This window comes from Salvelinus fontinalis, chromosome 6 (assembly GCF_029448725.1).
Source record: "Salvelinus fontinalis isolate EN_2023a chromosome 6, ASM2944872v1, whole genome shotgun sequence".
NCBI lineage: Eukaryota > Metazoa > Chordata > Actinopteri > Salmoniformes > Salmonidae > Salvelinus > Salvelinus fontinalis.
Window position 1 is genome coordinate 45,562,390 of NC_074670.1, and position 15,674 is coordinate 45,578,063.

General features: G+C 40.3%; 1 long non-coding RNA gene across 1 annotated transcript; it reads left to right on the forward strand.

The window, feature by feature from the left end:
• Positions 1-3,170: 3,170 nt before the first annotated feature.
• LOC129856715 (uncharacterized) lies at positions 3,171-8,403 on the forward strand. Its single transcript, XR_008759801.1, has 3 exons — positions 3,171-3,285; positions 4,314-4,398; positions 5,599-8,403. It is a non-coding gene; the product is annotated as an uncharacterized LOC129856715 (long non-coding RNA).
• The last annotated feature ends 7,271 nt before the right edge of the window (positions 8,404-15,674 follow it).

Sequence of the window (15,674 nt, forward strand, 5' to 3'; positions counted from 1 at the left end):
TTTCGCTACACTCGTAATAACATCTGCTAACCATGTGTATGTGACCAATAAAATTTGATTTGATTTAATTGAAATTGGGAGAAAAAGGGGGTAAAAAAATAAATAAATCAGACTATCATATTAGCGAGAAATTATTTTCTAAAAACCTAAAGGTTAAATTGATACATACATACCATGTTAGGGTTTGTGTTCCCACACAGCCATGTCCCCATGTTACAGTGCTTGTTTACGGAAAACAAATGAAAGACAAGAGGTAACCTGTGCTAATTAGCTATCTAGCATGCTCCGAACACCTGTGTGTAAGTGTAACTCGGGAAGTGTAGCGCAAGTGTAGTTTCGTTGGATGGAGGGATCCATAGCTGTATGGATCTGGGCAAAAATGCAACAGTAAGTGTAGCTTTTTTATTTGAAGGATTAGTTCTCGCTGATGAAAGATAAGGGCCTTATGTTTTGAAAGCCATATTGCAAAAGATGATTATTGACATTTCTCAACGTTAAAACACAGCGGCGGGATTGTAGTTCACATGAGCCAGTCGTGGGCGAAGCTAATGGCTGAAAAGGGCTGTAGGGAGAAGGCAGAATGCCGTCTAGAGTTTGGGCGCTCATGCCTTCCCTAGATATGTGTGAATAACAAGTTCAATTTTATTAAATAGTTTGGGGCATGACCTTGTCTCCAAGGGATGCTCCTCGGAGTCAGATGATAATGACAGGTAGCCCTATGCTGGGCAGCTGGCATCGAAAACCCTCCGCTGTGCGAAAGGAGTTCCAATGATGGGCCCCATCTCCGACTGTACCTCATACAGAGTACGTAATAACCCCTAGAGTCCGGGGCTAACGATTCCTTAAGAGAGTCATAGTTACTCCAGCCGTTTACCCGCGCTTCATTGAATTTCTTCACTTTGACATTCAGAGCACTGGGCAGAAATCACATCGCGTCAACACCCACCTTGGGCCTTCGTGATGCTTTGTTTTAATTAAACAGTCGGATTCCCCTGGTCCGCACCAGTTGTAAGTCAGCTGCTAGGCGCCAGCCGAGGCAACCCGCCAGAGACCCCGCGTAAACGGGTCCAACGAGCAATGTAGCTGGGGAGATCCGCGAGAAGGGCCCGGGCACACGTCCAGAGTCACTACTGCCAACCACCAGACCCAACCCCTCACCGGTCCGCCTTCGGCCCGCCGGCAGACACCACCCCAATGAACCCCCACAAGCAGCCCCTTGCGAGACCACCAATGAGAGCCCCTGAGATGGGCCACACGACAAACTTCCAACAGTGGCGAGAGGAGGGCGGCAGAGCAACCGTACGTGGCAACCGTACGTGGCTCATAGGAAAGGAGAGAAGAAGCAAGACGCTATGCTGATGATACATCTGTATTCATTCCCACTATGCCTATATTGTCACTCCTGCTCCCGCTTCCCCTCCCTGGCGCTCCAAGGTGCCAGGCTCCCCAGCATTATGCACTCCTGCCACCATCATTATGCACACTTGCCTTCCCCCATCACGCGCATCAGCGATTATTGGACTCACCTGGACTCAATCACCTCTGTCATTACCTCCCCTATATCTGTCTGGTTCCCTGCTCTGTTCCCTGCTTCCGCATTATTTGTCGTTTGTCGTTGTTTACCCATGTGCTGATGCTGGTCCTGGTTTGTTACCTGTCTGTTCACGAATAAATGTTGACTCCACGTACCTGCTTCTCATCTCTGGCATCGGTCCTTACACATATAATAGAAAATAAAAGTGAATTATGTTCTGCTTACTTAATTAAGTTAATTGAGCATTCAGACCAGCCTTCCTGTTTGAACTTTAGTAAACTAAACTTGAACTTTTTCATAAGACTTCAATGTCAGCTAAGAGCCTATGGGCCTACCATGACATCAACACACTGAACAAGGATCCATCTTATTAAAAGCCATTTATTTAAGTCAGTTTCTTTTCAATTTGCAATTGATGGGGCCAGCATCCTGTAAACTGGCCAGTAAACAAATGTGTACCATTGATCTGCATGCTTTAGGGTGACACACATTTACACACACTTCACTGAAAAGACTGCCCCGAAAACAACTACCATGGATGCCTCCTGACCCTACAGGACTGCACAGTGTGGCATGGAATGGGTAGGTAGGTGTAGGTACCCCATTCATAGATGCTAACTGCTTTAGAGCTTACTGACTATAGTATCTTCTGACTGGAAGAGGTTTGTTAAGAGCACCGACGCGTGATCTAAATATGAAAACGCATAGCTCGCGGGTACGATTTTGGAAACATACGGAAAATATATTTTATATCAGCGAGAAATCATTTTCAAAAAACAAAAGGTTAAATTACTACACACCTCTATAAGGTTAGGATTCTATAAGGTTAGGCCATATTTCCAATTGTACAGATCTTGTGTACGGAAAACAGAAGGAAGACAGAATGGACTACCTGTCTAATTAGCTATCTGCGTCGCCAAACACCTGTGTGTAAATGGAGACGAACTACACAAACGTGTTGTCACTGAAAAATACTTTGGCGGCAACTGTGTTAATTAAACTGGTTAAAACAGTGTTCAGTAAGTGTGTATTTTGCATTTGTGATAAAAAAAAAAAACGTGATATAAAAGTAGAGGGATTTATGTTTCTAGAACCATACCGTAATTGAGAATGAATTCACGTTCAGATGTAGTATTTGGCTGTTTTGGCTTTCAGAGACAATTTGCCTTTAAACAGAACATGTTTAAGGTCCTTGGACTATAAGGAGTGACGTTAGGCTCCTTTCATCCATTAATGGGGCTAGAGTGCAGGTAATTGGGTAGGGAAAGAATTCAATAAAAAAAGATTGGTTCTGCAATGAAAATCCAATAAATTCAATAATGTTGAAAATCTGGATGTGTGAAGACAAATGATTTTATATATTTTTTTAGAATAAATAGGGAATTATTTAAGAAAAGTGAAAGGGTGCATATACATTTGTCCTGATACTGTAGAACGCTAGCTAATGAGTCTATCTGAGAAAAAGTAAATTGTAGTGACAGAGAGCAACCTTTGGTTAAATCTAGTTCATATGTAGTAAATGTTGCTATCTGCCAATGAGGGGCCATGTACACACAAACAGAAGCAGGAAGAGAGTAGAAGAATATTGTGTGAATATTAGGAAGTAGTCATTTTGTTTGGTTTCTTGGTCCTTGACACACACACACATATATTTGTGCATAGATACACAGTCACACACCCAGACTCAAACCCTCACATGGCTCCTCATCTCTCCGTTTTCGTCCTCCTCGTCATTTGTTCCAGACTATCAGGTAATGGAAACATGTTTCTATGAAGTGATGAAGTCTCATGCTTCCTTTCAGTTTGCTTACTTGAAGTCAGAGACCTGTAGTTCCTGACAGTATTTGCATAGGGCTTTAGCATGTATTTCACTGAGCAGCTCTGTGTTTTAGAATGATGTATAGTCTGTAACATGTTCAGTTGTTGTTCATGGTTAATTGTCACTGTCGAAAAAAAGTTTATGTACTGAGAAAAACACATTTCTTTATAGAGATAAAATTGAATTAACTTTTGTTTCGTCTCTCAAAGAAAAACATTCTTATTGAATACAGATATTATGCATATATACATACATATATATATATATATATATATATATATATATATATATATATATATATATATATATATATATATATATATATATATGTTATGGTGTCCTTCTTGTGAGGGACATATATTTAGGCTGTTGTCTACAGATGCTGGTCATTTGGGGTCTGTGTCTGTGCAGACAGGAGGCTACATCACCACCTCATGTCTCTATCATCAACATTTCGAAAGCTTGGGACTGTATGTAAGGTTCTATCTGCAAAAAGATGATTCTGAGATAATTGCCTTTAAAGTTCTGAACGCTCATTGGTTTGAATGGTGGCAGCAATTTTTTGCTTCTATTCTTTTGAACTTAACACCATGATTTGGGTTATTTGGAGTACTGAACATTAAACAGAACAAGGCTATGTCAATAACTCAATTTTGACAAAATTGCAGATAGAACCCTATAGTCCCAAATTCTCAATTTCTTAAACTCTGAGGAATTCTGGTTTAAAGGACATTACTTTTATTATTTATTTTCTATAGTAAGCACTGCCCATCCTAGATATGAAAGAATATTGTTCCATCTTCCCACTTCTGAAAAACAGTTTGATATCTGAAGTTTCTCAAAATCTAACTGAAGTCATTTTTCAAAGTATCACCCTGAAAATAATAGACCTAGATTTCATGCTTTACTTCCTCACATAGACACCAGTATGTGAAAAACAATAATTTGTTTCCTCTACAGTAATGTCAATGTCGTCCACCGAAGACACCGAAGACTCATACTTAACATCAGCGTACAGCACGTACAGATCTGAAGACGTCATTAGGTGAGTGTGCATAAACAATCAGACATTGTGTCCATGATTTAATATGGGATTACTAATAGGGTCGTTTCATTTCAGATAGCCATGACACCCACCAACTCAGATGGTTCTGCAATTGTTTCTGTAGTCAGAAACAGATAAGATTAGCATTCCTACAACGTTATTTTGATGAAATATTATCTGATCTCTGAGAAATGAAGCTCATTGATTGCACCCAAATCGACAATTTTAAATTTACAGGATGTATATAATATTCAATAAATATAGTACCTAACATCTGTTTTGGACCAAAACAATGAGTAAAGCATGAGGAATTGAAAGAAATTGTCAAAAACCACCCACAGACCCCCCACATGCCATGCAAATCCCAACCCAACACCATACAGTATCAGCTCTCTATGTTTGACACCATAGGAGGTTGGTGGCACCTTAATTGGGGAGGACAGGCTCGTGGTAATGGCTGGAGTGGAATAAGTAGAACGGTATCAAACACATGGTTTCTATGTGTTTGATGTCATTGCATTAGCGTCGTTCCGGACATTATTATGAGCTGTCCTCCCCTCAGCAACCTCCTGTGTTTGGAGCAGTATGGAATTGCGGTTTCTTCATCCTATGTAATGTATTTTCAGTGAATTTGGTTATGCTTTGTTTAACCTTGTTCAGATAAATTAGTAGTTGAAGTTGTAAGGTTTATGTCCCATCCTACATCCTGATATTACCAGGTTCTGACCACTAGATGGTGCTGTCCCTGCTGTTATTGTAATATATTTTTTAAGAACACCCCCTCTCGATGTTAAAGGGATAGTTCACCCAAATTACATTACATTACATTACATTTAAGTCATTTAGCAGACACTCTTACAAACGTATATTTGGTTTCCTTACCCTGTAAGCAGTCTATGGACAAGGTATGACAGCAAACCATATATATATTTTTTTTACCTGGCCACAGTTTCAAATGCTATCTATATGGTACCTATATTATTATATATATATATTATATATGTTATATATTATTATATTATATTAGCATTTTCACGCTTCATATCTAAATCTTCTTCAAGTAACATCGTTGAATGAATTACTCAATCCATTTTTTAAAAATAATTTAGGATGATTTGAAAGTCCCCTATCCGCTTCAAACATTTTGTCGAAGTGCTGTTTGCTGAAGAGTCCTCAAAAAGCAATGTTATTCTTCTACAGATTACTCTACAGATTGGAGCGAACACTCTTCTACCTGATGAAAATTGTTAATGCAATCCTCTTCCTCCTGTGCACCATCATTGCTGTGGTGAACTTCAAGGTTAACCGACTTCGAGGCGAAATTCAGGATAGTTAGAAACCAGACAGGTCTCTCTGGTGAGAACAGATGTTGTGTGACCATACAATTGTGTTTTAAGGTCCAGTATTCATCCAGCGAGATGTTTTTTTTTTTTGTTACAGCCAAACATTTATTTCAATCGGAATCTTTTATTCATTTGTTTTACTGGTGATTGAAGCTAAAACTACACTGTGTGCACGATTATTAGGCAAGTGAGTATTCTGATCTTATGATTATTTCTATGCACATTTTCCAACTCCAAATCATATAAAGTTGAATGCTTATTGGATGTAGTCCTTTTCAGGTGATATGTATTTGTGTTTTATGAGGGAGGGTGTGGCGAATGTGAATAACACCTTATATCAAGGTGTGCATAATTATTAGACAGCATCATTACCTCAGGTAAAATGGGCCACAAAATGTATTTAACTGACACTGAAAAGTCAAAAATGTGTAAAATGCCTTTCAGACGGACGCAACACTCTTGAAATAGCTCAACTATTGAGGCGTGACCACCGGACAATCAAACGTTTTGTTGAGAATATTCAACTGGGGCGCAAAAAACCAATGGAGAAAAAAAGGTGCAAATTAACTGCAAAAGACTTGAGAATAATTTAACGTCAAGCTACCAGGAAACCATTATCCTTCAGTGCCACCATATTCCAGAACTGCAATCTACCTGGAGAGTCCAGAAATACAAGGTGTCACGTGCTCAGAGACATGGACAAGGTCAAGAAGGCTGAAACACGACCGCAACTGAATAAGATTCACAAGTTGAAGCGTCAAGATTGGGCAAATAAATACCCGAAGACAGATTTTTCCAAAGGTTTTATGGACAGATGAAATGAGTGACTCTTGATGGACCAGATGGATGGGCCCGTGGCTGGATCAATAATGGACACAGGGCACCACTTCGAGTCAGGAGCCAGCAAGGTGGAGGAGGGTACTGGTATGGGCTGCTATTTATTTTATTTCACCTTTATTTAACCAGGTAGGCTAGTTGAGAACAAGTTCTCATTTACAACTGCGACCTGGCCAAGATAAAGCATAACAGTGTGAACAGACAACAACACATAGTTACACAAGGAGTAAACAATAACACAGTAGGGGGAAAAAATGAGTCTATATACATTGTGTGCAAAAGGCATGAGGAGGTAGGCAATAAATAGGCCATAGGAGCGAATAATTACAATTTAGCAGATTAACACTGGAGTGATAAATCATCAGATGATCATGTGCAAGTAGAGATACTGGTGAGCAAAAGAGCAGAAAATTAAATAAATAAAAACAGTAAGGGGATGACGTAGGGAAATTGGGTGGGCTGTTTACAGATGGACTATGTACAGCTGCAGCGATCGGTTAGCTGCTCAGATAGCAGATGTTTAAAGTTGTTGAGGGAAATAAAAGTCTCCAACTCCAGCGATTTTTGCAATTCGTTCCAGTCACAGGCAGCAGAGAACTGGAAGGAAAGGCGGCCAAATGAGGTGTTGGCTTTTGGGATGATCAGTGAGATATACCTGCTGGAGTGCGTGCTACGGGTGGGTGTTGTTATCGTGACCAGTGAACTGAGATAAGGCAGAGCTTTACCTAGCATGGACTTATAGATGACATTAAGGATGAGGTAGTTGGACCTTTTCGGGTTGAAGATGGTCTGAAACTCAACTCCCAAACCTACTGCCAGTTTCTGGAAGATACTTTCTTCAAGCAGTGGTACAGGAAGAAGTCCTCAGCATTCAAGAAGGCCATGATCTTCATGCAGGACAATGCTCCATCACATGCATCCAAGTACTCCACTGCTTGGCTAGCCAGCAAGGGCCTCAAAGCTGCCCGAATAATGACCTGGCCCTCTTCCTCACCTGACTTAAATCCTATTGAGAACTTGTGGGCCCTTCTCAAGCGTGAGATTTACAGTGAGGGAAGACAATACACCTCTTTGAACAGCATTTGGGAGGCTGTGGTTGCTGCTTCAGTGAAAGTTGATCGTGAACAGATCAAGACACTGACAGACTCCATAGATGGAAGGCTCATGGCAGTTATTAAAAAGAAGGGTTGCTATATTGATAACTTGAATAGTTACTGAATAAAGTCCAAAAATGTTATTTAATTGTCATTCTGCATTACTTATTTGTTACACTTACTCTAAAAATGTAGAATAAACAAGTGAGTTTGGAGAAATTATTTTTGTAATTTAGTTGCCTAATAATTGTACACACTAATAGTTGCCTAATAATTGTGCACACTTATATATTCCCCTGAGAAAGACAGAACTCAATGTTTTGGGGATTGACGGAGAGCATTGTGTTTGTTCAACAATCCTAAGGAATACAATTTGCCTAATAATTGTGCACGCAGTGTATTTACCACAACCCCACAAACATCTCCTTCCTCTCCCCAATCTCCATAGGCTACCAAATATCTCTAGGTTCATACATGATTAACCTTTCAAATATTTTTTTAATTTTATTGATGCAGTATACAAAAATAAAAAATTGAAGTCTCTTTTTTTCCCTCCAAAATATAAAGTTGCCACATGGTTTTATTTCTTAGTCTCCATAATATTACTGGACCGCAGAAATATATGAACAAACTGATTTTTTGTTTTGTTTTGCTCGTTTGTTGCTGATTTAACTCAATTACCAGTGTTGAATTGTTTTGAATGACTAATTACCACTGTTAACCTACATAAATGGAACACATGCATATTTTGCTAATAAAACGTTTTAAAGACACTTTAGGCTACTTTTGTCACTTTATATTACAGTATATTAGAGTTTGATGTGGAAAAGGGAGCAGAGAAGAGCATATATTACCACCATTCAGTGTTATTTGTCAGCCAAACAGAACACATCCGGGATGCTGGCCTTCTAGGCAGAGTTGCAAAGAAAAAGCCATATCTTAGACTGGCCAATAAAAAGAAAAGATTAAGATGTGCAAAAGAACCCAGACACTGGACAGAGCAACTCTGCCTCTAAGGCCAGCATCCCAGAGTCGTCTCTTCATGGTGACATTGAGACTGGTGTTTTGCGGGTACTATTTAATGAAGCTGCCAGTTGAGGACTTGTGAGGCGTCTGTTTCTCAACTAGACACTCTAATGTACTTGTCCTCTTGCTCAGCTGTGCACCGGGGCCTCCCACTCCTCTTTCTATTCTGGTTAAAGCCAGTTTGATCTGTTCTGTGAAGGGGGTAGTACACAGCGTTGTACGAGATCTTTAGTTTCTTGCCAATTTTTTTGCATGGAATAGCCTTAATTTCTCAGAACAATATATTGACAAGTTTCAGAAGAAAGGTCTTTGTTTCGGGTCATTTTGAGCCTGTAATCGAACCCACAAATGCTGATGCTCCAGATACTCAACTAGTCTAAAGAAGGCCAGATTTATTGCTTCTTTGATCAGAACAACAGTTTTCAGCTGTGCTAACATAATTGCAAAAGGGTTTTCTAATGATCAATTAGCCTTTTAAAATAAAACACTTGGATTAGCTAACACAATCAGGATTGATGGTTGCTGATAATGGGCCTCTGTAAGCCTATGTAAATATTCCATGAAAAAGCTGCCGTGTCCAGCTACAATAGTCATTTACAACATTAACAATGTCTACACTGTATTTCTGATCAATTTGTTGTTGTTGGAAGGGACAGAAAATGTGCTTTTCTTTCAAAAACAAGGACATTTCTAAGTGACCCCAACCTTTTGAACGATACTGTAGTTTTACATAGCCTATTCTAGAATCAGACAGTTTAGACAAGTAGAAATGTTTTCGGTTCTTATGGGTATCTACAACTTCAAGAAGTACAGCATCATTGAAGTACAGTAAAACTCCCTGTACAGTATGCCATGTGCACACCAATGGTTTACCTGGATATACTGGTACCGCAGCTCCTTCGCTCTGTCACTATTCCTCTCAAGTGACACCTTGTAGAGTTGTTTCATAGTCAACCGATTTTTTTCAAAACTCTGTCTATAGTGGAAATGCTGACAGAATTGATATTTGCGAAGATATTGTTGTCATTTGTGATTGCACTTTGGATCTCTCTTAGCCTGGTGGAATTGTTGGCTATGAACATGTGGCACATTTCTTGTTCTTGCTGATGGGTGAATACTGCTGCTCTGTCACCAGCATGAGTTCGTTGTGCAGTCCTATATATGACATGTAGAATTCACAAATAGACCATGTCACAGATAGTACATTGTATTCAAATTGTGATTTATTGCTGTATATTCCTCATACATATCTTACGGCACATTGTGATTTTCAGACTTGCATTTACCTTTCCAATAGTTGCTGTATTGTTGTGAATGAAATGCTGTAACAAAAGTACAGAACGTGTACATATTTACCTATTTTCCCTACGGAACGTTTGCACAATTGATGACACTGTGGACCTGTTTACATTAGGCTGTGCTCTCCGACCAGCCACTGGTTTATGACATGGTCCACAATCATGGCTCTGATTTCATCAGGGGACTCTTATTCTTTGTCTTCTACCTCTTCCTCTATTATGTCTTCCCCTAACACCACCACCACGCATTCTTACACATCTTCTTATTTCTCTTCCACGAGCATGTAGCTGCTGTTCAGGGTTGTGATGTTCCTCCATGTTCACAAATGGTAGTGATTGTGCTGTGGGCGAGCTCCGTATATACGCTTCCAAGCTCCGTATATACGCTTCCAAGCTCCGTATATACGCTTCCAAGCTCCGTATATACGCTTCCAAACTCCGTATATACGCTTCCAAGCTCCGTATATACGCTTCCAAGCTCCGTATATACGCTTCCAAGCTCCGTATATACGCTTCCAAGCTCCGTATATACACTTCCAAGCTCCGTATATACACTTCCAAGCTCCGTATATACGCTTCCAAGCTCCGTATATACACTTCCAAGCTCCGTATATACGCTTCCAAGCTCTGTATATACGCTTCCAAGCTCCGTATATACACTTCCAAGCTCCATATATATACTTCAAAGCTCCATATATACGCTTCCAAGCTCCGTATATACGCTTCCAAGCTCCGTATATACACTTCCAAGCTCCGTATATACACGTCCAAGCTCCGTATATACACTTCCAAGCTCCGTATATACGCTTCCAAGCTTGATTGGTAAGATTGTGATTCCTATTTCATTACGATGTCACCTGGCAGGTAATTTGCCAATTTAGCAGACAACAAAAACATTCCATGTCATAGATATTTATGGAAGATACATGTACGTCTGACCGATTTTGTTAATTTAACGGATCGTTTTGCATGTGACGGCTCACACGATGAACGAATGTTTAGAAGTTGTGAAGAGTATGGCAATTTCACTGAGAATCAACTCAGCAGGCCATGTGCGTGTAGTTATTGTGTAAATTGTAGACAATTGTATTTACTCTTTTGCACATGTGCCAAAACACGTGCAATTTTCTTAAATAAATAAGAAATTCAAATCTGGAATGAACAAGAAACGAATTGCTCATTTGAACTTATTGTTTTGAAAAATATATATTATCTTTCGAAAATTGAGCCGAAGCGATTGAGAAAAACTGTAATATGGTTGCTACACCGACAACATCTGTGAGTATGCATGTGTGTCCATTTTAAAGTGAGAAATGAGAGGCTGAAACTGTGTGTGTGGTGTTACTTTCGCCTGCATGGCTGTCTTCTGTGGTTGTCACAGGCCCTGTCTAACTGGGGAGGACAGGAGAGAGATGAGAGGGCAGAGTACACAGGATGTTACAGCAAAAACCTTTATTTTACTAGGCAAGTCAGTTAAGAACAAATTCTTATTTTCAATGACAGCCTAGGAACAGTGGGTTCAGGGGCAGAACGACAGATTTGTACCTTGTCAGCTCGGGGATTTGAACTTGCAACCTTGCGGTTACTAGTCCAACGCTCTAACCACTAGGCTACCCTGCCGTATGTGTGTGTGTGTTTGTGTGTTTGCTCGGCTCTGTTTTAACTAGTTAGGAAAGGGGAGAAATTATGGGGACAGAGGACGCAGTATATAACAGCTGAAACTGTGTTGTCTTCGCCTGCATGGCTGTCCAGTGCTGCTGCCTGTGTTAGTCAGTCTCACTATTGTTCATAGGCTCGGTCTTATCTGGGGAGGAGAGGAAAGAGATGAGAGGCCGGAGTTCACAGGATGTAACAGCAGAAACTGTGTGTGTGTGTGCGTGTTGTATGAGGAACAGTGACAAAAGGAAATAGTACTTACTATCATAAATCCAACTCAATGAAAGGGGTCGTACTTGGAACAGAAACCAACTTGATCGTTGTTAAACATCGTTATTAAGCCCATATATGCGGTATTACTAATAGGCTGTCAACTCAGTCACATGGGTAATGAATAGCCTATGTAATGATATACTATTAAACATGTTACAAAAAAACACTGAAGACATAACTTCCTTTTTCCTTTTATTAAATATCTTTACTCTCTATGCTGAAAAAAAAAGTATGTCTCATTGGTCTGAACCATGCAAATGGCCTCATTGAAGTGACAAAAATGGAGGATAATAATGGCGCCTGAGGGAATGGCTGCCGTTTTACAGGCTCCTAACAAACTGTGCTATTTAGTGTGTTTTTTCGCATTGTTTGTAACTTATTTTGTACATAATGTTGCTGCACCGTCTCTTATGACCAAAAAGAGCTTCTGGATATCAGAACAGCAATTACTCACCTCGAACTGGACAAATATTTTTTCTTTAAGGATATACTGCTTCTCTGAGACCAGGCCCAAATCCCTGTCATTCACGTGAAGAAAAGATGGAAATACACGAGATCGGGGAGCCTTGTGAGAATTCGTCGGCGAGTGGTTAACCCGCCCCTACCATCCGTTCTATTGGCCAACGTGCAATCACTGTAGAATAAACTTGGTGATCTCCGTTTGAGACTATCCTACCAACGGGACATTAACCTTTACTGCTCCAGCGTTCCGCCAGCGGAACTCCTCCCACATTCCACTGAAAAGGCAGAGCGCGAAATTCAAAAAATATTTTTTTGAAATATTTAACTTTCACACATTAACAAGTCCAATACAGCAAATGAAAGGTACACATCTTGTGAATCCAGCCAACATGTCCGATTTTTAAAATGTTTTACAGCGAAAACAGCACGTATATTTATGTTAGCTCACCACCAAATACAAAAAAGGACAGACATTTTTCACAGCACAGGTAGCATGCACAAAGCCAACCTAACTAACCAAGAACCAACCAAACTAACCAAGAAACAACTTCATCAGATGACAGTCTTATAACATGTTATACAATAAATCTATGTTTTGTTCGAAAAATGTGCATATTTGAAGTATAAATCAGTTTTACATTGCAACTACCATCACAGCTACCGTCAAAAATAGCACCGAAGCAGCCAGAGTAATTATAGAGACCAACATGGAATACCTAAATACTCATCATAAAACATTTCTGAAAAATGCATCGTGTACAGCAAATGAAAGACAAGCATCTTGTGAATCCAGCCAATATTTCAGATTTTTTAAGTGTTTTACAGTGAAAACACAATATAGCATTATATTAGCTTACTACAATAGCCTACCACACTACCGCATTCATTCATCAAGGCACGTTAGCGATAGCAATAGGCACGTTAGCGTTAGCGAATAAACCAGCAAAAGATATTAATTTTCACTAACCTTCATAAACCTTCCTCAGATGACAGTCCTATAACATCAGGTTATACATACACAAATGTTTTGTTCAAAAATGTGCATATTTAGAGCTGAAATCAATCCATTATGCTAACGTAGCTTCTTTTTCCCAGAATGTGCGGATATTTCTATTAGACTCTCATCTATTCTGACCAAATAGCTATTCATAAACATTACAAAAAAATACATGTTGTATAGGAAATGATAGATACACTAGTTCTTAATGCAATCGCAGTGTTAGAATTCTAAAAATATCTTCATTACGACATAAGGCTTATGTTATAGCGAGAGAGTGGCCAAAACCTGGGCGCAAAACTACTAGTACACAGTTCGACAGATATATGAAATAGCATCACAAAATGGGTCCTACTTTTGGTGATCTTCCATCAGAATGTTGGACAAGGGGTCCTTTGTCCAGAACAGTCGTTGTTTGGATTTAGAACATCGTTTTTCCCTCTTGAATTAGCAAGCACACTGGCCAAGTGGCGCAAAGCTCTCCTTTCTGAACAAAGGCACACAACGCAACACGCCTAACGTCCCGAATAAATTTCAAAAATCTAATAAAACTATATTGAAAAAACATACTTTACGATGATATGGTCACATGTATCAAATAAAATCAAAGCCGGAGATAGTAGTCGCCTATAACGACAGCTTTTCAAAAGGCAATCCCACTGTCCTCCTCGCGCCTTCCTGAAAACAGGAAATCGGTGACACGTCATTCCAAGAGGACGTATTCCATCTCAGACCAAGATAATCACTCCATTTCTTCTCTTACTGCATCTTGACATCCAGGGGAAGGTGTATGACGTGCATGTATACTAATAGGTATCATGCCCATTTATAGGCAGGACCCAGAAGAGAGCATCGATTTCAGATTTTCCACTTCCTGGTCAGGAAGTTTGTGCCAAATGAGTTCTGTTTCACTCACAGATATAATTCAAACGGTTTTAGAAACTAGAGAGTGTTTTCTATCCAATAGTAATAATAATATGCATATTGTACGAGCAAGAATTGAGTACGAGGCCGTTTAAATTGGGCACGTTTTTCCCCCAAAGTGACAACAGCGCCCTCTGTCCTCATCAGGTTAAAAACTGTGATATCATATGTTTCACCGAGTCGTGGCTGAACGACGACACGGATAATATACAGTATTGCTCGCCTGAGGTAGAGTACCTCATGATAAGCTGTAGAGCACACTATCTACCAAGAGAGTTTTCATCAATAGTTTTCGTAGCCATCTATTTACCACCACAAACGGATGCCTGCACTAAGACCGCACTCAGCAAGCTGTATTATGCCATAAGCAAACAAGAAGATGCTCATCCAGTAGCGGTTCTCCTAGTGCCCAGGGACTTTAATGCAGGCAAACTCAAATCCGTTTGACCTCATTTCTACCAACATGTCATATGTGCAACCAGAGGGAAAAAAACTAGAGACCACCTTTACTCCACACACAGAGACGCATACAAAGCTCTCCCTCGCCCTCCATTTGGCAAATCTGACAATAATTCTATCCTCCTGATTCTTGCTTACAAGCAAAAACTAAAGCAGAAAGTACCAGTGACTCACCCAATAGGGAAATAATCAGATGACGTAGATGCTACGCTACAGGACTGTTTTTCTGAGATTCAACCAATGGCAATGAGGAGTGTACCACTTCAGTCACCAGCTTCATCAATAAGTGCATCAACGACGTCATCCCCACAGTGACGGTACATACATATCCCAAACAGAAACCATGGATTACATCCGTACTGAACTAAAGGCTAGAGATGCCGCTTTCAAAGACGCTTATCCAGACGCTTATAACAAATCCCGCTACGCCCTCAGACAAACCATAAAACAGGCAAAGCGTCAATACAGGACTAAGATTGAATCTGTTGGAGTCGTGTTTGGTCACGCAGTCGTGGGTGAACAGGGAGCAAAGGAGGGTACAAAGCACACACTCCTGAGGTGCCCCAGTGTTGAGGATCAGCGTGGCAGACGTGTTGTTGCCTACCCTTATCACCTGGGGGCGGCCCGTCAGGAAATCCAGGATCCAGTTGCAGAGGGAGGTGTTTAGTCCCATGGTCCTTATATTAGTGATGAGCTTTGTGGGCACTATGGTGTTGAACGCTGAGCTGTAGTCAATGAACAGCATTCTCACATAGGTATTCCTTTTGTCCAGGTGGGAAAGGGCAGTGTGGAGTGCGATTGAGATTGCGTCATCTGTGGATCTGTTTGGGTGGAATGCAAATTAGAGTGGGTCTAGGGTATCCAGGATGATGCTGTTGATGTGAGCCATGACCAGTCTTTCAAAGCC